The 13,960-nt window shown below is 40.6% G+C and overlaps 1 protein-coding gene across 1 annotated transcript in view; it reads right to left on the bottom strand.

The window, feature by feature from the left end:
• Positions 1–5,784: 5,784 nt before the first annotated feature.
• The window catches only part of TSHZ2 (teashirt zinc finger homeobox 2), a 447,664-nt gene continuing 439,488 nt past the window's right edge, over positions 5,785–13,960 (bottom strand). Inside the window, exon 3 of the mRNA XM_081947881.1 lies at positions 5,785–6,649. The gene's annotated coding sequence lies outside the window, so the exon portion shown is untranslated. The remainder of the gene's footprint in view (positions 6,650–13,960) is intronic.

Genomic DNA, 13,960 nt, shown 5'->3' with positions numbered 1-13,960 from the left:
TCTATTTTATTGCTGCATGAAAGAGTAAACAGCTTGGATATATAGTGTATCAATATGCCACTTGCTAATAAGTAGGGATGCAAATCATAAATATTCAGCTGTTTGATCACTGTTTTTTTTTAATTAATGTTTTGAGGATCTCTGATAAGAATAAAAGTCAGGATGATAATATTGAGCAGAGGCGGCTGAGAACGATGCAGTGATTTTCCCCTCATATTACCTGATTTATATGACAGATAAACTATTGGTTCAACCAGGTTTGTAACGAGAAAGAATAGAAATCTGTGAGAGGGAGTAAATATTTGAGTTGAAGCATATTGTATAATCCAAAAGCCTTCCCCAACGAGAACAATGTAAGGAAAATGATCAAAGTTAAAAAAATCTGTATATTCTTGCATAAAGATTGGTGATTTGTGGGCAGCCTTTAAAAAATTCATTTTGAGAGGTGGAGCCCAGGCTGTGGGATTGAGAGGGCAGGGCCCTTTTTTCAGTCCTCTTCCTGAAGAAAACTGTATCTTTAGACAAACCTATCAAGAATTCGCCTTGCGATTGGCATGGTGCCCTTTTGAGGTGAAAAGTCTGCTGCATTATTTTGGTGCATCTGTTCTCTTCTACCCCAAATACCCAACATCTATGGCCTGTTTTCAGACTCAGTGGAAAGGTGTAGTCTTAAGAGTTAATTGTACCTGGACCTATTTGCTCCTCACAAAAGGTTCACTCCAAATATAATCCATTCCATTACTGCCATTCCTTATTCCCAAAGGGGAGGAAAGAGATTTTTTAGTCAATGGTACATTACCTTTATCCCATTCAGAGAAATAAGATGGGTTTTAATTATGCCTAAACCAGTAGTTGGCACTGCTCTAATACCTTCTACAACCAGCAGAACTAGAAGCTTAATGTTTATTTAGAATAAAAACTGATGTCCTCAGCTCTGCTAATGTTGGACTGCACTGGACAGTTAAAATCTTAGTACCATATCAATATCAAGGATGAATGTAGTATATGGAAGGAACAAGGTCATAGCTCACCAGCCCTAGTGGAATGGAGATCCTGAATTTCACATGGAGGCTCTAAAGCAAACTCACAGCAGCAGCATCTGATGTATCAGGACTTTTCCCCCTTTGCTAAACTGGATGTGGGCGTGGCCAGTGCCTGACGCATCCGGCCCATGGGCCAGGAGTTTGACAGCCCTGCTCTAAAGCATCTTCTCAGACTTTCCTATCTAACTTCCTGAAAGATTTTGCAATATATATCTACTGTATCTCACCAAGTCTGCAAAAGTTTTAAAGATCCCCACTGGTTTCGGGTAATTTTGCATTGGATTGCATTGATTTATTTCCACCTTTTAGCCAAGACAGATGCCAACCCAATGACAGCAACAAAGGAGGCCTCTTGAAGGTCAGCAGCATTCTCCATTAGTCAGACAGAAAAATAGGTGCACTTGTTGGCTTCTTCCTGAACAATCTGTTCAAGAGGAAATTTCCTACCTGTGCAAATGTTCTCAAGTCAAATGATAAGTAAGGCTTGGTAAAGCCACACTTGGAATACTGCATCCAGTTCTGGTCGCCACGATGTAAAAAAGATGTTGGGACTCTAGAAAGAGTACAGAGAAGAGCAACAAAGATGATTAGGGGACTGGAGACTAAAACATACGAAGAACAGTTGCAGGAACTGGGTATGTCTAGTTTAAGAGAAAGAAGGACTAGGGGAGACATGATAGCAGTGTTCCAATATCTCAGGGGTTGCCACAAAGAAGAAGGAGTCAAACTATTCTCCAAAGCACCTGAGGGCAGAACAAAAAGCAATAGGTGGAAACTAATCAAGGAGAGAAGCAACTTAGAACTGAGGAGAAATTTCCTGACAGTGAGAACAATTAATCAGTGGAACAGCTTGCCCCCAGAAGTTGTGAATGCCCCCACACTGGCAGTCTTTAAGAAGATGTTGGATAGCCATTTGTCTGGAACGGTATAGGGTTTCCTGCCTAGGCAGGGGGTTGGACTAGAAGACCTCCAAGGTCCCTTCCAACTCTACTATTGTATTGTATTGATAAAATGCACCCATAATTCTGCTGATTGTTGATGTTTCTTTCTGCAATCTTTACCTCCATTTCTGATTCTTCAAGATCCAGCTTCCTCATGATCATTGCGGCATAAAGTTGATTGAGGAAAGGGAGAGGTGGCAACCTTATCACACCTCTTTCTCTATCTTAGGAAATAAGTGCAGAGAGTTATCTTGGCATGCAGCTCATTGACATGAGGCTCAACTGGGGCAGCAATTGGGCAGCCTTGTCTCGCTCTGAAGCCTAGGCAGGGTAACCATGTCTGAACTGAGATGGGATACTACTAGTCAATCTCACGTTTGTAGACATTGGATTGGGCAGGATCTGCAAAGCCACAGGTTAATAATAAGTCATGCTTAACAGTGAGATGGTACAGGTAATGCTCCACTTACAAAAGTTCATTTAGTGACCATTTGAAGTTACAACGGCACTGAAAAAAGTGACTTCTGGCCATTTTTCACACTTACGACCTTTGTAGCATCCCTGTGGTCATGCGATCAAAATTCAAACACTTGATAACTTACTCATATTTATGACGGTCGCAGTGTCCCAGGGTTACGTGATCACCTTTTGCAACCTTCTGACAAGCAAAGTCAATCGGGAAGCCAGATTCACTTAACAACCGTGTAACTAACTTTACAACTGCAAACGATTCACTTAACAACTGTGGCAAGAAAGGATGTAAAGCAGGACAAAATTCACGTAACAGCTGTCTCACTTAGCAACAGAAATTTCAGGCTCAATTGTGGTCGTAAGTTGAGGATTCCCTGTATATCAAGGTTTTGAAAGTCTTAATGCTCATTATTTGGTTGTTACTCAAAAGCCAAACTGCAAAGTGAATGGTAATGATTGTCATTATTCCTCCCATTTTTTACCTGTGAAGACTGAGGCCAGAAAAAAAGCAGATTTAATATAATAGAATAATAGAGTTGGAAGGGACCTTAGAAGTCTTCTAGTCCAGCCCCCTGCTTAGGCAGGAAACCCTACACCACTTCAGACAAATGGTTATGCAACATCTTCTTAAAAAGTTCCCAGTGTTGTAGTATTCACAACTTCTGGAGGCAAGCTGTTCCACTGATTAATTGTTCTAACTGTCAGGAAATTTCTCCTTAGTTCTAGGTTGCTTCTCTCCTTGATTAATTTCCACCCATTGCTTCTTGTCCTGCCCTCAGGTGCTTTGGAGAATAGCTTGACTCCCTCTTCTTTGCGGCAACCCCTGGGATATTGGAATACTGCTATCATGTCTCCCCTAGTCCTTCTTTTCATTAAACTAGACATACCCAGTTCCAACAACTGTTCTTTATATGTTTTATCCTCAAGTCCCCTAATCATCTTTGGTGCTCTTCTCTGCATTCTTTCTAGAGTCTCCACATCCTCTTTACATCATGGCGACCAAAACTGAATGCAGGATTCCAAGTGTGACCTTACCAAGGCATTATAAAGTAGTATTAACAACTGTTTCACTTAGCAACAGAAACTTTGGGCTCAATTGTGGCTGTAAGTTGAGGATTACCTGTATATCACGGTTTTGAAAGTCTTAATGCTCATTATTTGGCTGTAACCTGGGATTTACCTGGGATCACCTTGCAATCTTAAGGCAGAGGCAATATTTTACTCGGAAGATTCTCCCATCTATGCACAAAACAACCTTCTGTGTCAATGTCATTTTCAGCTCCTATCAATTACAACACTATACGCACCTAAGTGCTTCCCATTTAGCAGAACCTTCATTCTGCATTGCATCAAGCTGCAACAATTGTTAGAAAGGTAATGAGTAGATCTTTTGGAAGTATGGACATTTTATCTCTCCTAAACCCCAAAATAACTTCTATAGCTTCCCACCTCATCCTAATCCACACAGCAAAGCAGCTACATGTTTCTTTAGGACTTCATTGAATTATCTCCAACTTGGCCTAGTGCAACTGAACAGCTTCAGAGGAAATCCACGCTAAATGCATCAGTTTGTCCGTAATAGCATCTCTTGTCATCCACAGACAGTGGCCCGCTGCGGCATGTGATTTGCTTCCATCTTAACCCATCCGAAGGCTCCGTTCGTTTCCAGTTGAGCTCCGTTTGTTTCCAGTTGAGTAGGTTAAGCAAAGACAGACCTCACTGTTCTCAATTCACTTTATGATCCTCCTATCATAAAAAAATAATATCAGCACCTTGCTTTCATGTCAGGACTACAGTCGAGCAGCTATTCCCTATGCTCATGAGTAAATCCCATAAAAGCTACTTGGTTGTATTGTTGCTATTTTTTTCCCTCGTGGATGATTGATTGATGGATGAGTGCTGACACTTCAATGAAGCTATTTCGACTGCCATCTCAATCCGATGATGTGAGGGGTATATTTTCTGTCCATGCCTCATTACTTCAGAATGACATTCCTGGAACTTCATTTACCTTTTTCCCTCCTTCCCTCAAGCGCCATATTTTTTCCCCCCATCTCGGTTATGCATGCCATAAAAAAAAAGCAATTTGCTATTATATGTGGCGTAAGGGCAGCTCTTTCCCTAGGAGGTAAATAAGGAGGGAATTTTCCCCTCTTCACCCCCCTCCCCCGCCGATTGTTGAATGTAGGGATCTTGTCAGAATTTCTCAGTTCTGATGGAGCAGCTTTTTTTAAAAAAAAAAAACCTGTTCTTGAAAACTGAAGGCAACACAAAATGTGATGTGATCTGTTTTGTTTACGTATGACTAGCTTTACCTTTCATTTCAGATGTTGTCTTTTACAGTATTTATTCTTCTAATGATTCTGTCTTCTCCTCCCCCCTCTCATGTATTTTCATGGTTACAGGACAGAATTCACTTGTCTTTTGAAGAGCAAAAATGGCCCTTATTCGGTCTTATTTCTGCTTTGTCCTTATGCACAAGCATGTTTTCTCATAGGGGATGGCATTATTACATGGGAAATGACAATCTGGGAAAAAGAAGGTTATGCCTCTATTTAACCCCTATCTAAAAAAATCTCTTGGTGCTGTAGAATTTGCTCCATGCAAATGTCTTGGAAGGTTTTTTGAATTGACTTCGAACCTTATTTTAGTCTGTGTAATACAGTATTCCTGTTAATAATAACACATAATTAAGACATCCGTTAAAAATCCATAACGTTAATTTAATGGAGAAAATCTAATATGGTTCTATTGGAATTTTTACGTTAAATTAACTTTAACGGGCTTTTAATGGATGTCTTAATTAGATCTCATTATTAACGTGAATATTCCACAAATTAAAATCAGGACCTCCAAAGTTTTAATGGAAAAGAAAAGTTGAGAGGGACCATTTTAAAAACAAAACATTTCTCCCCTTTTCTAGGCAATAGAGAGTCTTTTGAACTTAAGCAGGAATTCTGAAAAGATACCAAAAGGCAATGTTTCTGATCATAGCTATCTAAAGAAGCAACAATAATGCCATGCACATCATAATGTCGGTTGCACAATGATATCAGGAAGTGCACAACATTGTTCTCCATCCCGACCCACCCTGGGTAAATGGAGTTTTTGTCATATTACAGAAAATCTGAAAAACAAATTCTCCAATCTGGCCCCTCTTTTGATTTTTTGTATCTGGAATTTCTCTTCCAAACCCATCAGAAAGCCACCGGACCAGAGAAGGTAGTCTACAAAAATGTTCTCAATAATACAAGCAAGAGATGACTGTACCATAATTCACTGTTTTTAGCACTGAATACACACAATCTTTGCTGGCTTGTTGGAAAAAAAAATCCACTCCATTGCATACATCTTGAGAAACAGAACAGTGGAGATTTTAAATAATAATCATTAACAAGAGAGAGAGAGAGAGAGAGAGAGAAGACAATATGTATTATAGATGCAAAACCGAACAAAAACAAAACCAGAAATCTGTTTTTCAACAAATCTTTGGCAGCAACATGGTTAACCATATAACTATCTGAACAACTTGCTGGGAAGATTAACGCTGTTCCGAGTTTTTTTTGGCTCAGAATCTGTTTTAACTTAATAATTCTTCTACTTACGGTGATGTATTGATCCCTGGTGCAATGACTGGATTGGGCAGGCCAGGTGTGGGTAATAGCTGCACTGAGTTGAAACATTTCCTTTAAACAAACTATCCCAAAGGGGTTATAAATAGGAAATGGACATTACCATGAAAAGCAAAAGCTTCTAGTGTGACTGCATCTTCTGGAACATGCCTCGACATTAAACTATGAAGAATTGTACTCCTTTTTTTTTCTTCCTTTCCCCCCGTTGAGTGTTACAAATTGACAAAATAAGTACATCAATGTTTTCAGTCATTATCCTACTTCAGTGGTACTTTGTTTTACTGACAGCGAAAAAGGGACAGTGGCGGTGAGGCAGCCTTGGCGCAGTTTATCAATGAAAATCTAATATCGTCCATAAGCAGGGGAGTGGAAATCAATACTTCATTACCAAAATTGTTAGTGTGGATGAAGAAGAATAGCTGGAGATTATTATTATTATTATTATTATTATTATCATTCTTTTGGCAGTCTTCTCTGTCTAGGTGGTTGGAAGTTCAATGTCAGGAGTGGTGCATCATGCAGAAGTGAGTTCAGAGCGGGCTTGGGTATTAAGGCATCGGTCCTGCAATTAGAAATGATAAAAACAACAATGCAAATAACAATGCAGTCTTCCCCCCCCCCCCCACACACACACTTTAAGCCATAATTCGAGTCATGCACCATCAGAGATGTGTCCATTTTGGAGGGGATGAAAGTGGGTAGCAAAATCAATAGGTCATCTCTTGAACGCTAAGTTGCTTAGCAATAGCATTTAGACTTACATACTGCTTCACACGGCTTTTTCAGCCCTCTCTAAGCATTTTACAGAGTCAGCCTATTGCCCCCAACAATCTGGCTCCTCATTTTACCAACCTCGGAAGGATGGATGACTGAGTTGACCTTGAGACAGTAAGCATCAAACTCCTGGCAGTAGGCAGAGTCAGCCTGCGATACTGCATTCTAACCAATGCACCACCAATGGTTCATCAAAGGTGCATCCTACCATGTTAATCTGCCCATGCTGGTGAGATCCTTCTTTGGGATCAGAAGCCTGTTTTGTGATGATGCCCATTTATACATTCCCCCCTCCTTTTGTTAGTCAAATTGAGGGGGGGGGGTGTTTGGTGGTGGACCGGCCCATGAAATTCATACTTGTGAAGTCACTGGGAATTGAATTTGACTTGAAGAACAGTACTTTGAACCTCTTGGAGACTATACTGATGGTGCTGAGAGAGCAGAAGTTACTGATGGATGGGGCCCCAGGAGTGAGGGGGTGCTGTTTTCTTTACACCTTTCCCTTTTAATTCTTTTTCTCATTTTCTTTCTTTTGGAGTTTCTTTGGTGTACCTACATTTTCCTCTTTACTTGTGACCATCCCAAAGGTAGGTCTCTCTCTCTCTCTCCCTCCCTCTCTCCCTCTCTCTCTCTCTCTCTCTCTCTCTCTCTCTCTCTCTCTCTCTCTCTCTGTGTGTGTGTGTGTGTGTGTGTGTGTAAAGGGGGAGCTCCTCAAAAGGCAAGTGGACTTTCTTGGTGTTTTCTTTGAAAATGTTTTGCTTCTCATTCAAGAAACTTCTTCAGTTATGAAGAAGCTTCTTGGATGAGAAGCAAAACATTTTCAAAGAAAACACCTAGAAAGCGCAATTGCCTTTTGGGAAAAAAGGAAACATTTTTGGGACAACCATGACCTGGGGAGTTGAGAATTTACTTTTGGCAATACCTATTACAATACATCTCTTTTTCTTCACATGCAGTAGGACAGATGGGAAGAGACTGATCAATCCCATCAAAAGTTTAAATTGCTTATGATATCCTTTCATAAAGGGAAGCCAGATTCTCAATAAATCAATCTAAGAGCTGCATGTTACCTGAGAGGTGCAGGTTATCACCCTGATTTTTCAATGTTGGGAGAAAGTGTTACAAAATCCAGGGTTTAAACCCTGTATGTGAATGTTGATGCGTAATAGTAAGTTAAGCTGTAAATCAGAGGTGCATAATACATAATCAGACTTTGGACTTTGCAACCACAAGATATAGTGTTGGGCTACCAGCTTGGCTAGCTTCAAAAAAGGGTTGGTCCATTTAATAGAAGTTGGTGAGATCACTGACAATTAGGCTTGATGGCAGCGGGACAGTTGTGGAGGTCTTCTACTAGGAGATTAGTAGGCTTCCTTGTTCAATAAGTTGCACTACCAGTAGATAAACTAGGGGTCCAATCCATCAGTGTGGGGCTTATGAGTCTCTCCTCTTCCAACATCTGGAGGGCAGTGATTATAGAGCTTCCACTGACTATAGCAAGGAAGGCGCCATTCTTTTAATGTAACAGAAGAGCAACATTCAAAGATGCATAGGCTGTAATAACTGTATTGAAGTAATTGTTGGCTAACGGAATTGTCATGAAATGTATTAATCATAACTACATTTAAATCATTTAATTAAACCATATCCTATTTTTGTCTTGGATCCAGTTATTTGTTTATTCTGGTTCTTCCTAATCTTTGGACTTTTGTCCATGGGAAGCTGGGTAAACCCAAGTGGGCCCCTTTGCCCGATTCTCCATTTTTGGGTAATGCATTCATTTATGGGGAAAGATTAAAAAAAAGTAAACAGAAAAGAGATAAAAAAGAGAAATAGTAATATAAATTATGTGTGAATTAATTATCCTTTGCATTGTAAGGATAAAGGTAAAGTTTTCCCCTGTCCTGTCATATAGACTCTAGGGGGTGTTGCTCATCTCCGTTTCTTAGCTGAGGGAGCCAGCATTGTCTGAAAACATTTCCTTCATCATGCAGCCAGCAAGACTACATGCTGAGGCCAATGGCGGATTAAGGCTCACTGGTGCCCTAAGCACTGACAGGTCTTGGTGCCCCCCTCCTTTGTACATACTGTTTTTTTTTTAACTTTCTCAACTTTGTGGTGCCCCCTTTGGGTGCCCTAAGCACGTGCTTAGTCTGCTTAATGGTTAATACACCACTGGCTGTGACACATGGATACTGTTATCTTTCCCCCCGAAGTGGTACCTATTTATCTACTCACATTTGCATGCTTTTGAAATGCTAGGTGGGCAGGAGCTGAGGCAAGTAATGAGAGCACACTCCATTGAACAGCACTAGGGTGTCGAACCTGGACTGTCAGCTTTCCAGCTGACAAGCTCAGCGTCTTTAACCGCTGAACCATTGCACCTGTATTTCCATTGTAAACCTGTCTTCTTCTGTCACCCACAGGCCTACAATGGATTCTTCTGGAAGTGACCAGAGAAAGAAACCATGGCTTGTTTTCATTGATTTTACAGCCTGTTCTGGCAATAATCCATCAGACATTTCAGACACCACAATAAGCCACTCTTATAGTGTGTCAGTGTGATAACCAGAAGGTATAAGCCAAGGTTTTCTAGCTAAGCTACAAGCTTGGTTTGCCACATCTTTAAACATATCACCTCTAATTAGCTTTTGCTTGCATGACACCCTTTCCTGCCAAGCATTTTATCTTCCATTTTCCTCCCAATGGTGCACAATCTTTTGCTGAGATTCTTTTTCATAGCTCCTCTTCTCATTTGTTTGCTCTTTCCTTAACTCCACCTTTCTTTATCTCATTTCTTTAACTTCTGAAACATCACCACAATATAAAAATAATGTTGAGATCCTGAAAGGGGTAGAGAAGGGCAACAAAGATGATTAGGGGGCTGGAGGCCAAAACATATAAAGAACAGTTGCTGGAATTGGGTATGTCTAGTCTGGTAAAAAGAAGGAATAGGGGAGACATGATAGCAGTGTTCCAAAGATGAGGGTGTCAACCTATTCTCCAAATTTGCAGAAGGCAAGACAAGAATCAACTAATCAAGGACAGAAGCAACCTAGAACTAAGGACAGATTTCCTAACAATGAGAACAATCAACAAGTAGAATGGTTTGCCTTCAGAAACTGTGGGTACTCCAACACTGGAGGCTTTCAAGAAGAGACTGGTCAGACTTTTGTCTGAAATGGTATTCCTACCTTGCTGTTGCCATATCTATGGATACCCTCAGTGGTGGGATTCAAATAATTTAACAACTGATTCTCTGCCCTAATGACCAGCTGGGTAGGCGGGGCTCAGTGGTCATGTGATGGGGGGGCCTGGCCAACTCAATGTCACTCACGTCAATGGGCGCTTTGCCTTAGCTGTTACAATGTACTAAGGGTTAACTGGAAAGGCAGTTTCGGTAAGCAGGGCAATAAAGATTAGGCTAGAAACAATACCATAATTTTTCCTTCCTTACAGGATTAGCCATGTAAAGTGGAAATAAATAGGAGATTTCTTCCAACAACCGGTTCTCCGAACTGCTTAGAAAGCTAACAACCGGTTTTCCTGATTACGTGCAAACTCACTGAATCCCACCACTGGACACCCTACATATTTGCTTCCTTTCCTCCTTGGGCTTAAGATTCATCAGACTTCCATCTCTTGATCAGATTCCTCAGTGAAAGGTTAATCCAAAAGGTTTTGCCTTTTCTTTCCCTTGCAAATCTGGTTTGTCTGTCTTTTAGCCCCATTGCTCCCTTAGGGGGGAAAAAATGAACATTTGAAGACACCCAAACCCACGTACGAAATAGTGCCGAAGCCTTCACTGTCACCCCTGTTGATGTCCAAAAAGTACTTTATACTAAAGTAGAGGCACATAATATTGAAATACATTAATTTATGTAGGCTTAGTTTTCTCTGTCAAAAACCTTTCCTTCCCCAGTAAAATGAGAAGTCAGAAATGGGTCAAGAGAGTATCAAACTAATGAGCTTTTTAAAAATTATTTCCTTTCACTTTTCCCTCATGCTGCCATGAATATTTCTTCGTTCATCACTGATGCATTTCCTAAATGAAAGATTATGTCAACCCTTTTTTTGAGAAGGAACAGCAACAATTGTGTTGGGAATCTCAGCCTCTCTACATATACGGATGGAAATGAAGCAGAAGAAAAAGGCTACACTTCGGTTGATTTCATGCTCTCCAGAGCTTTTCCTTCTTTTTAACAAGGTAGCAAACTGTACAATGACTCCTTCAGATTTTCCAGGTTCTGCATTAAGCAGGATTGTGCTTGGCTACACTTGCACCTGACTACTTTCTATGATCTTCAGTACTGTAATGGGACCAAGTGGACTCTTTCAAATCCTATAAACCAGCCAAGGTGCAGGAACTCTAGATCAGAGCTTTAGATGTTTCCCCAAGCTATCTGGGGGCGGCTGAGAATTGAAGTCCACACTTCCACACACACGAAGTATTTTGCTCATCTGGAGAAAATGTCTTGGGATTCTATACCATGCAAAGCATTTACGAAAAGAGGAGAAGGCCAAAGAACACAAGGCAAACCCAGAAGACGATGGAGAGACAACATCCAAGACACACTGCAACATCAAATAAAAATGGTTGAGGCCACAGGAAATGCAAGAACCTGAACTTTGTATCTCCCTCAATACCCAAAGTGGTAAAAGCGAAGGAGGAGAAGAAGAAGACGAAGAGGAGGAGGAGGGGGAGGAGGAGGAGGAGGAGGAGGAGGAGGAGGAGGAGGAGGAGGAGGAGGAGGAGGAGGAAGTCTACATATCTTAACATTACCAAGGTTGGGAAACACTGCTCTAGACTGTACTTAGTTTGGCAATGCCGGTCCAAATGAAGAAAAGCATCTGTGCATGAAACTGACTTGGCATCTCAGGGTTGGTTTGTCACGATGTTAAAAGGTTTGCTAGACATGAACTGACTGAAAACTGACACTGAAGAGTTAAACTGAGAAAGAGTTATTGCGCAGGTCATAAAAGTTATCTGAAAGTGATTTATTGCGCATGTCTTCACACATTCCAGAGAGAGAGGCGAAGGAGAAAGAGAAAGCTTCTGATGAACTTTTGTCCGCCTGCCAAGCTGGCAGACGGAACTTTCTTATCAAAAATGTAACAATTAGTTAGCTTTTGTTTTATTTACTTTTATTATTTTCGTATTAAAGTTTGTTTATTAATTAGAATATGCTTCTCAAGACTATTTTCTTTTCTTCAATATCTTAATGCATATGCTGTTGGAAATCAGCCCGATCCATAGACCTCATTTTTCTTCAGGGTGATTTTTCCCCTGACATGGTTTTCCAATGCCCCAAAAGTCTCATTCCCCATGAGAGAGGCATCCTGTCTCCTCCATAATGTCCTTTTGATTTTTTTTCTGAGCTTAATATTGAGAGATAACACAAGAAATTGCTCCCCCCTCTAAGACAGAGTGTGTCTCACACACTCTGTCTTGTCTTCCATGATCTCAAAAAGTCCTATGGAAAGAGGGTCCTTTGTGATGTTTCTCCTTGGAGTTTAATTGCAATCTGGGAAGCCACAGTGAAATATCAGAAGCCCACACATATCCATTTATTACTATTATTTACTATCACTATTTATTATTTACTAACTGAATGAAATGCAAGAACTTTGTGCCAATTTTGGAAAACTTATCTAAGATTGTCTTCTGTTTTTAGAGCTGCAAATTTATTTTGCATGGAATTGAAGAAGAAGGAAATACTGTATGCAACCTTTGAGGGTAAAAAATGGCAATTTCTGGTATATTTCCTCTAAAATGGGGATTGCATTGAGCTCTCAAACAAATAAATACCCCCTTATTGTTTGAATTGGAATTGGGGTCAAACCATAGCTGATAGTTTAGCATGTTTTACATGCAGAAGACAGAACCAAGTAAGTAAGTCTAATCTCCCTTATCTGGATTTTTTTTTTTTAAAATAGTAAGGTAGGCTTACTGATAATTATGGAGAAAAGATGCTAGCTGGAATATACCAATCTGGACGAGAGAGATGAATAACTTGGTCTGACACAAAGTAACTTGTGTTATGGTGGCCAGCAGAGCTGGTAGCAGAGTTGGACAGTGAGGAGATTGGGGAGGAACGCTGGGGGTTGAGGAAAGCTCAGACAAGAGCTCTGCCTCGGAGTTAGACAGCAATGAGGCAGAAGAACAGCTGGAACCTGTTCCCAGTGTGCACATGCACAGAAGACAAGAACAACTAAGAAAGCAGGGTTAATTTAAGCCACACCTTGGAGGTGATTGGCCTCCTCCCTTAGGAAACAAAAGAGGAATGAACGGGGAGTGAGCTTTTGCAGGAAACAATTCGTTCATTTGATCGGTTCAAGTGTGGAACGTTCTGAGTGCTACTTTAAGAGACTCTGTGCCAAGATTGCCTTACCCTGCATTTGGAAACTAGTTATTTGGCAGCTCTCCAAACGAGATAAGGTGCATGTGGATAAGCATTCCTCTGCAAGACTGTTTGTCAAGCCTTGCTGACTGTGAATGAAAGGAATTCAAAGTTGTGTAAACAAAAGAGGTTTTGCAGGGACCAAGACTTTGCTTCTTGCTTTCTAAGGAAGCCTGGGTCAGAACAACTTGTGAGTTTTTCTACACGTTCTTAAAAGTTTTAAAATCATAGATTAAGGCCACCTGATGCAGAAAAGAGATACATCTGAATGCTGTCTGTCTTGGGAATCTCATGTACATGTACCCTTGAGTTCTATGATGGAAGAACAGTGGCATATAAAATGCACTAAATAAAAGCAAATATCAAAATCACTTAATTTGAAAGCCGTAATTCCTTGGTTTAGGTGCTGCATTGTTCATGTGAGTTGCATGATTATTCCCGTAACAATCTCCAATATAATGGTTGAATGTTTTGTTCAACCAACAGACTGCAAGGCTACTTTTGAGGTAGTGGAGGGGGAGAGGAGATTACAGTCAAAGTTTGTTTTCCATTGCAAAGCAAGATTCTCAGTAAAAACCTCCAGTGGAATTAGGCTTTGAAAAGGGATTCTGCATCTTTGAGTAATGAGACCGGGAAACTGGGAAAGCATTTCCCATTCACTCATTTCTCACTGTACGGCATTCCGATTTCATGACACT

Source organism: Natrix helvetica (assembly GCF_964273705.1).
Source record: "Natrix helvetica genome assembly, chromosome: 3".
Lineage (NCBI taxonomy): Eukaryota > Metazoa > Chordata > Lepidosauria > Squamata > Natricidae > Natrix > Natrix helvetica.
Note: the sequence above shows the minus strand (reverse complement) of the source record. Positions and strands in the feature narration are given on the sequence as shown.